General features: G+C 42.8%; 1 protein-coding gene and 8 non-coding genes across 10 annotated transcripts in view; all 9 read right to left on the bottom strand.

The window, feature by feature from the left end:
• Positions 1 to 12,948, bottom strand: part of LOC146675501 (protein NLRC3-like) — a 507,908-nt gene that overhangs the window by 358,424 nt on the left and 136,536 nt on the right. The gene's annotated exons all lie outside the window — the stretch shown is intronic.
• Positions 2,365 to 2,438, bottom strand: trnai-aau (transfer RNA isoleucine (anticodon AAU)). Its single transcript has one exon. It is a non-coding gene; the product is annotated as a tRNA-Ile (tRNA).
• trnai-aau (transfer RNA isoleucine (anticodon AAU)) lies at positions 2,931 to 3,004 on the bottom strand. Its single transcript has one exon. It is a non-coding gene; the product is annotated as a tRNA-Ile (tRNA).
• Positions 3,879 to 3,952, bottom strand: trnai-aau (transfer RNA isoleucine (anticodon AAU)). The gene has a single exon. It is a non-coding gene; the product is annotated as a tRNA-Ile (tRNA).
• Positions 9,375 to 9,448, bottom strand: trnai-aau (transfer RNA isoleucine (anticodon AAU)). Its single transcript has one exon. It is a non-coding gene; the product is annotated as a tRNA-Ile (tRNA).
• Positions 10,913 to 10,986, bottom strand: trnai-aau (transfer RNA isoleucine (anticodon AAU)). Its single transcript has one exon. It is a non-coding gene; the product is annotated as a tRNA-Ile (tRNA).
• On the bottom strand, positions 11,481 to 11,554 carry trnai-aau (transfer RNA isoleucine (anticodon AAU)). The gene has a single exon. It is a non-coding gene; the product is annotated as a tRNA-Ile (tRNA).
• Positions 12,010 to 12,082, bottom strand: trnar-ucg (transfer RNA arginine (anticodon UCG)). The gene has a single exon. It is a non-coding gene; the product is annotated as a tRNA-Arg (tRNA).
• On the bottom strand, positions 12,439 to 12,512 carry trnaf-aaa (transfer RNA phenylalanine (anticodon AAA)). Its single transcript has one exon. It is a non-coding gene; the product is annotated as a tRNA-Phe (tRNA).

The raw sequence follows: 12,948 nt of genomic DNA, 5'->3' as shown, positions 1-12,948 counted from the left end.
ATTCGTAGCGTACAAATAATGTAAATATGACGATGCATCACGAAAGATTGATATCAAACTGATCACTTGACCAATATTACGTTACTTGCTCTTCGAGTGAATCAACAAATGGCGAAATGAAAAGCCGAACAAATGCTATTTTTTTTTTAGAGTCTTAGCTTACGTGTGTTTATTTCATATTTTCAGTTCTTACCCTCCCCGACTAAATCGGTTTCAGTTATGCACTGAAATATAAGAATGGACATTAGAGGCTTCTTTCAAAGAAAAAACTCAGGTAAATGTTATTTTATATATTATGCTTTGTATGTTGTTCAGTATATTTCTATGCAAAATAAGAGGGATTTCAGTACACAGCAGGATATTCACATTTGTAACCAGATATTTACACTTTAGGGAGAAAACATAAAACATTTTTACTGTACAACATCAATTTAGAGTAAACTTTTCTTTTAGATAAATATTGAAATATCTTTTGAATTAGTTAAATGTCAGAATAAAGAGAGACAGAGCTGTATTTTTTATCACTTTCATCAAATTTAGGAGTACATGTACACTAAGTTTATTGTTAACTAATAAGAAACTCCAGACGATTCCATTCTGAGCTGAAGAAGCTTCTGATAGGTTAGTAGAGTCCATGTGAGTAAATTTTCTGTGACATGGGAAAATCAAAAGATGTCAACCAAAACACCAGGAAAAGAACTGTGGAGCTCCATAAGTGTGGCTCAGTTTGAATACAATTTGGTGCCATTTGCAATTAAGAAATACAGATAGTTTCTCTCTTTACTCTTAAAGTTAACAAATATGTTTTTTAGATTTATCAGTCTAAAAAATAAACATTTAGTCTGATTTGATGTTACAATTAAAAAAGTGTTTGTGTTTTGATCTGAAGAGTACATAAATATGTGGTTTCAACTGTATATTTGATGATTGTCAGCACAAAGAGAGAGAGAGGAACAGAGAGGGAGAGAGAGGAGAATGAGGACAGAACAGAGGTGGAACAAGAGCAGGTGAGACACACATGTTAGTCAAATGGTTGTTTACCAAAAGTATCACCGTCCTCATGTATCTCGTACCTAGTGTTTCTTTTTAGGTTTGTTATTTTTCAAATTCTATATTTATTAAGTTCTGCAGGCTTGTTTGCACAACAAGGCTCAATAATTATATAAACTTTTCTCAATCTAAATATTGTACTTTGGTAGAATTAAACAATAAATGTACTGCAGGTCTATGATGACTTTTAGTGCTACTATCATCTAGTTCTGATTCTGGTTCTGTCTTGGTTAAGCCCTCAGTAGTCCTGATTTTGAACTGTTGTAGTCCTGTTTTAATTCCGGATCAGTTCTGGGTCTGGTTGAATTGGGGTTTAGTCCTCATGTCTTGATGCAGCCCCGATTTTGTTCTGCCTTGCTGCCTAATTAAAAAACTAGTTTAAGGTGTCCTGCACATGTGATATATATTTTTCCCTATATGAAGTCATTGTTTTTTGAACAAAACTCAAAACAGAGCCAATTAATCTTTCAGTAATTTCTACCCCCCCCCCCCCCCCCCCCCCCCCCAAAAAAAATAAAAAATAAAAAAAAATCCCACATGCATACTACCCTTTTGGGCTAAGCCCCGGGTGTTTCAAATGTCTGGCTCCGCCTCTGGCAACAACAGAATAAAAGCACTAACCAGACCGATGAAAGGTTTCAAACATACTGAATATGAAGAGTAGTATAATTTAAACTCAAGTGACTCAAGCAGGCTCAAGGTGCTTCAAGCAGCTTTAAACCTCCGGCAGATCTCACCCTGCAGCAGTTCTCAGCTGCTAGCAGCACTCTGCTTCAAGCAGTCACCTGCAACTTCCAGTAGCTGTCAAATAACAGCAGGTCTCAGCTTCCAGCAAACATCCAGCATCACTTAGCAACGCATGCCTGCTCCTCAAGAACTCACAACCAACCACGAGGGGACTCGAATCTGCAATGTTCTGATCCGAAGTCAGACGCCTTGTCCGTTAGGCCACGTGGTCTGGCAGAAGCTCCCACTTTTCACGAACGTTCGTTGGAGTCTGCTTGAGCCAACTGCTGGTGTTGGGTTGGTCACGTGGCTGGTGGATATTGCTTGATTGTTGCTTGAAATAATTGATTGTTGCTTGAAATAAGTGCATGCCACAGCATTTCTCCCATGTATCACGCTCTTAAAAACGTAGTCCTACTTGCCACATGCACAGTGGATCCACCCACTAAGCCAGAGTATCAACTGCCAATGGACGTCATAAAGCTTACGTGGCCCGATCTGTCACCTAGAAGTTGTCAGAAGTTTTTTTCTTGGATCCCACCAAACAAAACCACAGTCTACCATGAGACAGCACATTCCATACTGGAATGGCCAGTATGGGGATTGAACCCATGACTTTGGCGTTATTAGCACCATGCTCTGACCAGCTGAGCTAACCGGCCCACAACTTGTGCCTAAACCGACCCCTTTTTTTGTCTAATATACCAAAAAAGAGGGTGGAAGAACTGTTAAGAACACAAGAGAAATGTGTGTTTACAAGAAATTACTTCAACATAGTGGGAAAAAAACCTCTTCTGTTGACTTACAAAAAATGCTTTAAGAAGAAATTTGCCACAAAACAATACATGGTGTGCGTCTTCTACTGTTAGGGTCGATAGGTGAGGATATAAAGCAGCAGTTTTTGATGCAGTATGCTGTGTCAGACTTTGGAAATGAGTGATTTATCCAGAAAGTAGCTGGAAAAGTGATTTGGAGATTGTAGCTAAGCATGTAATGTATTCATTAGCGTGTCATGTGTCAGTGAATTTTGTGGTTTGCTGTCATTTGTAGTTGCGTACATCACTCACCTGGAAGTTGGCAGAGGTTTTTTTTTGGATCCCACCAAATAAAATCCACAGTGTATCACCAGACAGCACCTTGGATGGCTGCTGGAATGGCCAGTATGGGGATTGAACCCATGACCTTGGCATTATTAGCACCACGCTCTGACCAGCTGAGCTAACCGGCCTACAACTTGTGTGCGAACTGATCCTTTTTTTGTCTAATATACCAAAAAAGAGGGTGGAAGAACTGTTAAGAACACAAGAGAAATGTGTGTTTACAAGAAATTACTTCAAGCTGTACCAATGAAAGCCAACTCTTGGAAGCTCCTACTGATCAGAAGCCACCTATGCAGGTGGAGTTCCACCAACAGCCTGCTTCCAAGTCGTGATTTTTTCACCCTTGTCGCTTGAGGTCATGGCATGTTATTGACTTTCTATGGTTGCTTCTAAGCCAAGACTACTGGAGCCTGGCACTGATAAGGCCAAGTTCATGGCTTCAGTCCCCAACCTGGCCATTCGAGCCTCGTTTGAGAACTCGTAGAGTCTCTGTTGAAGGACATGAAGTTGACAACAGCGCAGCAATTTTGGATGACATAAAGGAGCCGAGGTTGGCATGCTGCAAACACATGCCTGCTCCTCAAGGACTCAAACCCTCAATCTTCTGATCCGAAGTTAGACGCCTTGTCCGTTAGGCCACATGGTCTGGCACAAGCTCCCACTTTTCACGAACGTTCGTTGGAGTCTGCTTGAGCCAACTGCTGGTGTTGGGTTGGTCACGTGGCTGGTGGATATTGCTTGATTCTTGCTTGAAATAATTGATTGTTGCTTGAAATAAGTGCATGCCACAGCATTTCTCCCATGTATCACGCTCTTAAAAACGTAGTCCTACCTGCCACATGCACAGTGGATCCACCCACTAAGCCAGAGTATCAACTGCCAATGGACGTCATAAAGCTTACGTGGCCTGATCTGACACCTGGAAGTTGGCAGAAGTTTTTTTCTTCGATCCCACCAAACAAAACCACAGTCTACCATGAGACAGCACATTCCATACTGGAATGGCCAGTATGGGGATTGAACCCATGACTTTGGCGTTATTAGCACCACGCTCTGACCAGCTGAGCTAACCGGCCCACAACTTGTCCCTAAACCGACACCTTTTTTTTGTCTAATATACCAAAAAAGAGGGTGGAAGAACTGTTAAGAACACAAGAGAAATGTGTGTTTACAAGAAATTACTTCAACATAGTGGGAAAAAAACTCTTCTGTTGACTTACAAAAAATGCTTTAAGAAGAAATTTGCCACAAAACAATACATGGTGTGCGTCTTCTACTGTTAGGGTCGATAGGTGATGTTATGGTTCAAAAATATTGGGGATGGAGACAAGAGAAAAACCACAATAACAACACTGGTCCGGTCGGGTTGAGTCAAACGATGATTTTAATGATCACACACGTGGGAGATGGAAACTGCAGACAGCATCAGATCTCAAAATGGTGGAGCATTGCTCAAACTTTTATAGCCTCTGGTGTCTCCACCTTATCATAAAAGCCTAAACATTCACATGCTTTCTCTCACACAGCGCCTAAGCTACGACCTTGGCTCCCTGTTTATCTGCTCCTGCTGAGATGGGGCAGAAAACTCCAGTATGTTCTGTTCTCTTCTAATCAGACAAATAAGGCAATGACTTTCTGCAAACAGTATTTCTTATAACTCAGCAGTATAATGCATCATAAAACAATATCATTCATTCACAATAAATCAGCAGTCTACTTTAATGCAAATCAGTTTAACTAATGCAATAGTTGTCAGCTTCTTCTAATTCAGGAGAATAATGCAAAGTAAAACTACATAATAATTCACAATCTTTAATTAGGGGTCTAACATGGCATAAAATAATATTATAATCTAACAATTCCCCCAGATGAGGTCATTATTCTAATGACCTCACCAACACCCTTCAATTCAGTGTGGCCGGGTTCATCTCTTCTCACTCCTGAGGTCCTTTGTCCCCCTGAGGGGCGAACCATATGTGGGATGACCTCTATGTTTGCGCAGTTCAGATGCAAGAAAAACTATTATTCCAACAATAGCGGGTACAGATGACACTCCCCAGGTCTCCCACAGCTTTTAGCCTTTATTTTATTGCGGCAGCTACCAGTGTCGTCCAGTTGGGTGATCCTCTGCTCTTCATTCTTCAACCTTAGGGGTTAGACAACCCTTCAGTCGTGGCACAGATCAGGGGATTATTCTGCCCCGATTGCAAACAACGATCTGTGTATCCTCCAGAAAAAAGAACAGGAAGGTGTCCCCCTTTTTTTTTTTTCACTGACAAAAACATGTTGGATTGACTTGATTCAATAGTGGACACTGGTTACACACAAATGTTTTGCTTTGGCAGAAACTTAAACAACTGAGTCAAATCAACACAACCTTTTCATATTCTCTCCGAACTAAAACTCACACCATTCACTCATCATTTTCACTCTGTACCACTGCTCCTTATCAGGCTGTGTGAAGCACAGTACACAATTCAGTGGAGGCCTTAAGCCATAAACAGACATCACGCACAGACATTGTTTTCACAACCAAACTGCTTTAGACCCTGTCCCCTAAATCTACACAGATGCCCTCTGTGTGGCATGAAATGCATTTAACCAATAAACAATCAATGAGTTCTTATTGTTGTAACCGACTCCATATTTGGATGTTTGTGTGCAGCATTTGTTAGTAGAGCATTCTTCATTGCATCAGCGTGTGTATGTATCACTCTTTATTGCACAAGCTTGTAAATGTGTGTGTGTGTGGATCACTTCTCAGTGAATTGAATCAGCATTTCGATTTTTTTTTTTTGCACGTGTGTGTGTCATTTCTCACTCAATCAACGAGTGCATATGTTCATATGTGTGTTTCTCTTCATTCTGAGTCAGTGCATGTAGATGTGTGTGTTTGTGTGGGTGTTTGTGTTCATCACTTTCCTGTTCTGGTGTTCTGGGTAAACCAAGGCCTGAAGCATGCCCTGGGGTCCTGCCCTCCTCCTTAACTTGACCCTTTTGCTTCTGTAGCTCCTTCAGGGTTTTGATACGCAGCTCAATCGTCTGGATGTCAGTGTCAAGCTCCAGTCTACGCTGCTGCTCCAGCTCTTCCTCTGTTTCTCCCAGCCAAGTCAAGATTTTGTTCAGGTCAAAGTTCAGCTGCTGTCACTGCTGCTCGTTCTGCTTTATTCTCATCTCCTTGCTGAGGTCCTGAGCCTGATTTCAAGTCGTGTGTCTGGGACTCCAAGTCTGATGGGTTCGATAATCAGCCAGCTCCTCCTGAGCCATGGTCAGTTTCTGCTCTGATGCCTTGAGCTCTCACTGAGGGGCAGAAACCTCACAATCTTTTCCGTCCACTTCAGATTGAAGTCCATCGATGTTTTCCTTGCTTTGCTCCACGGCCTTTTGCGGCTTTGCTGTTCGGCTCTTCTCAGAGGTCAGCTCCTGGCCGAGCCCCGACACCTGTGCCTTCAGCTTATTTTCTCCTGGTGTTTTGTCCATTCTGAGGTGCCTCCTGACCTCAGTTACTCCTCCTGTCTCTGGCACGCCCTTTTTGCTGCCCGATGATCATTGTTGGTCCGTCACTGTCCTGCACAGTTTTAATGCAGAGTGGTTAAGGTCAGCATTGTTTTGCTCGGCCTCACTTTTCATCTGGGCTTAATGGACGTCTCGTCACAGCTCTGTCAGCTGAAGCTGTCTTTTTCCATATGGCAAGAGTGTGAAGAGTGTGTGAGAGGAGTGTGTCCGATCAGGCACAATGCTGGTGGCTTTGCGAGTGCCTCGTTTTCCAAATCCAGATGTTTATTTGTCACGTACACAGCAACAGAGAGAACAGTCTGTTGTTGGGATGGCTGAGGTCCTTCACGATCTTCCTGGTCTTGGTCCAGCACCGCCTGCTGTAGATTGAGTGCAGGTCAGGGTGCTCGGAGCGGATGGTGCGCTCAGCTGATTGTACAACCCTCTGTAGAGCTTGTCTGTCCGGCCTGGTGCTGTTCCCAAACCAGACAGTGATACAGCTGCTCAGGATGCTCTCGATAGTTCCTCTATATAAGGTGGTCAGAATTGGTGGTGGGAGCCGGGCCTTTCTCAGTCTTCTCAGAAAGAAGAGACGCTGACGGAAATCTCCCCGTGTAGTGAAACGGGCCTTGGATTTAACTCTCTCCGTCTCTGCTGCATGAGATCGTTTTCTTGCAGCCCTGTTGACATTTTCAGGTTGTTGTTGTGGGTCCAGCTGCTGTAGCATTTGGTCAGGGTCACATCAAAGATGGTAAAGGAGAGAGCAACGATGGTAGAGGGGAGAGCAGGAGTCCAGGGTCAGCCTCGGCTTTTCTGGGTGACAAAGCAGCCTGTAATCAAGCATAAAGAGAAAAAACAAAACAAAAACAAAACAAAAACAGATGAACAGGAAAATGATGTTATTTTGGCTGCGTTATTCAGAGAGGGGAGAAACAACGGGACCAGGCCCTGTGTCAGCCTTCTCTCCCCCTTTTTTTGTTTTTTCTCACCATATAATCCTCTCATAACACACCAAGCTGACAGGACAACACAGGTACATGTTAAAATTCTTAAGATCATGTTTAAAAGCACAAAAATTGGAATTTTCTTTCATTTAGTAATCACTTGTATTAATCAATCAGCAGAAAACATGTCACAATTTGACTTTTATTAACCAGTAAATTTGTCGTGTCTTTTTTTTCTTTTTTGAAGTTAAGTTGTTGTCCTGCAACCCAGAGAGTTTATTTGTTAGTAGTGGATAAACTTTATTATTTAACGGCGGGTATATGTTAAGTTTCACTGCTTTAAACTTGCTGGAAAATCTTCACGTGTTCATGGGTGTAAGCTGTTTCTTCATTGCGTGTGCGTTTGTAGATGGGCTAATTTAACGTTTTTTCTTAAACGAGGCATTTCTCTAACATGTGCCTCTCTCACAATTCTCTGCTTGTGTGTTTTGTTTCACCTTTTGTTGTGATGCTCCGGACGCCTTCCCAACCTCCACAAGTCTGTTGGCCCCAATTTTATGTGTTAAAACTTCTCTTAATTTCTCCTTTAAAGCTTCTCATAATTTGTCCTTTAACTCTCTGCTAGCTGCTGTCTTTTCCACAGCTGCTGATTCTTGCTGAGTTTGGTTTCCATTACTATAATTTTGCTTTGGCCGCTGTGCTTGTGGGGGCAGTTGGTCCAGGCCCGTAGCCACCTGTATCAACACACTGAGAGATTTATTTAATATCATTTTCATCACTGTTAAATAGATCAGCAGGCAAGACGCCCACCTTTGCACTGCAGACTACATGCCAGTCTCCCAACACACTCCTCTCTGAGTTTCAGTTTTAAAACCCAACATCATTCACACCCTAGTCATTCAAAACCTTATTTGTAATATTATAATCAGCAAAATCAGAGTTTTAATTACAGGCATGTATCATTGTTTGCAACTCATAATTATAAAGCTCAAAAACACGCTAAACAGCAACAAAAGTCCTCTGTGCGCGTCACAGCTCATTTGCATGTTCACACACAATCTAAAAATAGCTCGCAGCGCTGCAGCTGCGCCTCACCCACAGTCTCACACAAAGCTCAGACAAAACTCTTTTATTTTATATTACAAAGACGTCTTATATTTACAATCACTGCAAGGCCAGACAGATTCAGCACCTAACAAATTTCGACAAATTTAACCATAACGGGTCCAACCGAAGAAAGTTAACTTTTTTGTAATCAATCAAACAGTATCTGTTACTTCTGGAACAGTTTCTGACCTAATTTCTAAAGAGCACCTAACTCAATTTAACTTTGTCCAAAAAAGCACATAACACCGTTTCTGACGGTGAAGTGGTGAAACCACTTAGTTGTTCTGGAGTGCCCCAGGCTCCACAGTGACCAACTGACTATCCCTCAAAGAGGACGGGCATTGAGCGTCCCCAACCCCGGCAAGCGTTACCTCTGAGCAATGTGCTTCTTAGCGGTCCAACCGCCGTTCTATAATAATTTATAACAATTTGAAACAACAGCCAACGCCCTAAAACAAGAGTCTGACTAAGGCAAGTGCAACCTAGAGGTCAATGGAGCCTACCCTCACTTATAATCACACAGGTCCACACTTATAACCAATTTGGACTTTAACCAACAAAATGACCAATTCCCTACCAAACTACTTGAGCCTTTATCTCAATGCCTTGGGACTCTAACCCAGCATTTCATACTTCTTCAACTTCATTAAAGACTCTTAGCCGACTTTAACTGCATAACACACGCGGATCCTCATCACAATCAAAACAGACCCTCTACCATAGCTGGACTGGCCATAGGGAATACCGGCATTTGCCCGGTGGGCCGCTGGCGATTTTTTGTTTTTATGGGCTGACGGGTTTTTTTTTGTTTTTTTTTAGGAAGGGTATATATAGTGAAAGGTGTTGGATTGAGTACATCACTCACCTGGAAGTTGGCAGAGGTTTTTTCTTGGATCGCACCAAATAAAATCCACAATCTATCACCAGACAGCACCTTAGATGGCTGCTGGAATGGCCAGTATGGGGATTGAACCCATGACCTTGGCGTTATTAGCACCACGCTCTGACCAGCTGAGCTAACCGGCCTACAACTTGTGTGCAAACTGATCCTTTTGTTGACTAATATACCAAAAAAGAGGGTGGAAGAACTGTTAAGAACACAAGAGAAATGTGTGTTTACAAGAAATTACTTCAAGCTGTACCAATGAAAGCCAACTCTTGGAAGCTCCTACTGATCAGAAGCCACCTATGCAGGTGGAGTTCCACCAACAGCCTGCTTCCAAGTCGTGATTTTTTCACCCGTGTCGCTTGAGGTCATGGCATGTTATTGACTTTCTATGGTTGCTTCTAAGACAAGACTACTGGAGCCTGGCACTGATAAGGACAAGTTCATGGCTTCAGTCCCCAACCTGTCCATTCGAGCCTCGTTTGAGAACTCGTAGAGTCTCTGTTGAAGGACATGAAGTTGACAACAGCGTAGCAATTTTGGATGACATAAAGGAGCTGAGGTTGGCATGCTGCGAACGCATGCCTGCTCCTCAAGGACTCACAACCAACCACGAAGGGACTGGAACCCTCAATCTTCTGATCCGAAGTCAGACGCCTTGTCCGTTAGGCCACGTGGTCTGGCAGAAGCTCCCACTTTTCACGAACGTTCGTTGGAGTCTGCTTGAGCCAACTGCTGGTGTTGGGTTGGTCACGTGGCTGGTGGATATTGCTTGATTCTTGCTTGAAATAATTGATTGTTGCTTGAAATAAGTGCATGCCACAGCATTTCTCCCATGTATCACGCTCTTAAAAACGTAGTCCTACCTGCCACATGCACAGTGGATCCACCCACTAAGCCAGAGTATCAACTGCCAATGGACGTCATAAAGCTTACGTGGCCCGATCTGTCACCTGGAAGTTGGCAGAAGTTTTTTTCTTGGATCCCACCAAACAAAACCACAGTCTACCATGAGACAGCACATTCCATACTGGAATGGCCAGTATGGGGATTGAAGCCAGGACTTTGGCATTATTAGCAGCAAGCTCTGACCAGCTGAGCTAACCGGCCCACAACTTGTCCCTAAACGGACCCCTTTTTTTTTGTCTAATATACCAAAAAAGAGGGTGGAAGAACTGTTAAGAACACAAGAGAAATGTGTGTTTACAAGAAATTACTTCAACATAGTGGGAAAAAAACCTCTTCTGTTGACTTACAAAAAATGCTTTAAGAAGAAATTTGCCACAAAACAATACATGGTGTGCGTCTTCTACTGTTAGGGTTGATAGGTGAGGATATAAAGCAGCAGTTTTTGATGCAGTATGCTGTGTCAGACTTTGGAAATGAGTGATTTATCCAGAAAGTAGCTGGAAAAGTGATTTGGAGATTGTAGCTAAGCATGTAATGTATTCATTAGCGTGTCATGTGTCAGTGAATTTTGTGGTTTGCTGTCATTTGTAGTTGCGTACATCACTCACCTGGAAGTTGGCAGAGGTTTTTTCTTGGATCCCACCAAATAAAATCCACAATCTATCACCAGACAGCACCTTAGATGGCTGCTGGAATGGCCAGTATGGGGATTGAACCCATGACTTTGGCGTTATTAGCACCACTCTCTGACCAGCTGAGCTAACCGGCCCACAACTTGTGCCTAAACCGACCCCTTTTTTTTTGTCTAATATACCAAAAAAGAGGGTGGAAGAACTGTTAAGAACACAAGAGAAATGTGTGTTTACAAGAAATTACTTCAACATAGTGGGAAAAAAACCTCTTCTGTTGACTTACAAAAAATGCTTTCAGAAGAAATTTGCCACAAAACAATACATGGTGTGCGTCTTCTACTGTTAGGGTCGATAGGTGAGGATGTAAAGCAGCAGTTTTTGATGCAGTATGCTGTGTCAGACTTTGGAAATGAGTGATTTATCCAGAAAGTAGCTGGAAAAGTGATTTGGAGATTGTAGCTAAGCATGTAATGTATTCATTAGCGTGTCATGTGTCAGTGAATTTTGTGGTTTGCTGTCATTTGTAGTTGCGTACATCAGTCACCTGGAAGTTGGCAGAGGTTTTTTCTTGGATCCCACCAAATAAAATCCACAATCTATCACCAGACAGCACCTTGGATGGCTGCTGGAATGGCCAGTATGGGGACTGAACCCATGACCTTGGCGTTATTAGCACCACGCTCTGACGAGCTGAGCTAACCGGCCTACAACTTGTGTGCAAACTGATCCTTTTGTTGACTAATATACCAAAAAAGAGGGTGGAAGAACTGTTAAGAACACAAGAGAAATGTGTGTTTACAAGAAATTACTTCAAGCTGTACCAATGAAAGCCAACTCTTGGAAGCTCCTACTGATCAGAAGCCACCTATGCAGGTGGAGTTCCACCAACAGCCTGCTTCCAAGTGGTAAATTTTTCACCCATGTCGCTTGAGGTCATGGCATGTTATTGACTTTCTATGGTATCTTCTAAGCCAAGACTACTGGAGCCTGGCACTGATAAGGCCAAGTTCATGGCTTCAGTCCCCAACCTGTCCATTCGAGCCTCGTAGAGTCTCTGTTGAAGGACATGAAGTTGACAACAGCGTAGCAATTTTGGATGACACAAAGGAGCTGAGGTTGGCATGCTGCGAACGCATGCCTGCTCCTCAAGGACTCACAACCAACCACGAAGGGACTCGAACCCTCAATCTTCTGATCCGAAGTCAGACGCCTTGTCCGTTAGGCCACGTGGTCTGGCAGAAGCTCCCACTTTTCACGAACGTTCGTTGGAGTCTGCTTGAGCCAACTGCTGGTGTTGGGTTGGTCACGTGGCTGGTGGATATTGCTTGATTGTTGCTTGAAATAATTGATTGTTGCTTGAAATAAGTGCATGCCACAGAATTTCTCCCATGTATCACGCTCTTAAAAACGTAGTCCTACCTGTCACATGCACAGTGGATCCACCCACTAAGCCAGAGTATCAACTGCCAATGGACGTCATAAAGCTTACGTGGCCCGATCTGTCACCTGGAAGTTGGCAGAAGTTTTTTTCTTGGATCCCACCAAACAAAAACACAGTCTACCATGAGACAGCACCTTCCATACTGGAATGGCCAGTATGGGGATTGAACCCATGACTTTGGCATTTTTAGCACCACGCTCTGACCAGCTGAGCTAACCGGCCCACAACTTGTACCTAAACCGACCCCTTTTTTTTGTCTAATATACCAAAAAAGAGGGTGGAAGAACTGTTAAGAACACAAGAGAAATGTGTGTTTACAAGAAATTACTTCAACATAGTGGGAAAAAAACCTCTTCTGTTGACTTACAAAAAATGCTTTAAGACGAAATTTGCCACAAAACAATACATGGTGTGCGTCTTCTACTGTTAGGGTCGATAGGTGAGGATATAAAGCAGCAGTTTTTGATGCAGTATGCTGTGTCAGACTTTGGAAATGAGTGATTTATGCAGAAAGTAGCTGGAAAAGTGATTTGGAGATTGTAGCTAAGCATGTAATGTATTCATTAGCGTGTCATGTGTCAGTGAATTTTGTGGTTTGCTGTCATTTGTAGTTGCGTACATCACTCACCTGGAAGTTGGCAGAGGTTTTTTCTTGGAT

This window comes from Rhamphochromis longiceps, linkage group LG3 (genome assembly GCF_057381845.1).
Source record: "Rhamphochromis longiceps isolate RC_006_pf linkage group LG3, R_longiceps_female_GT1.1, whole genome shotgun sequence".
Lineage (NCBI taxonomy): Eukaryota > Metazoa > Chordata > Actinopteri > Cichliformes > Cichlidae > Rhamphochromis > Rhamphochromis longiceps.
The sequence above is the reverse complement of the archived record's forward strand: the minus strand, read 5'-3'. Positions and strand labels throughout refer to the sequence as shown.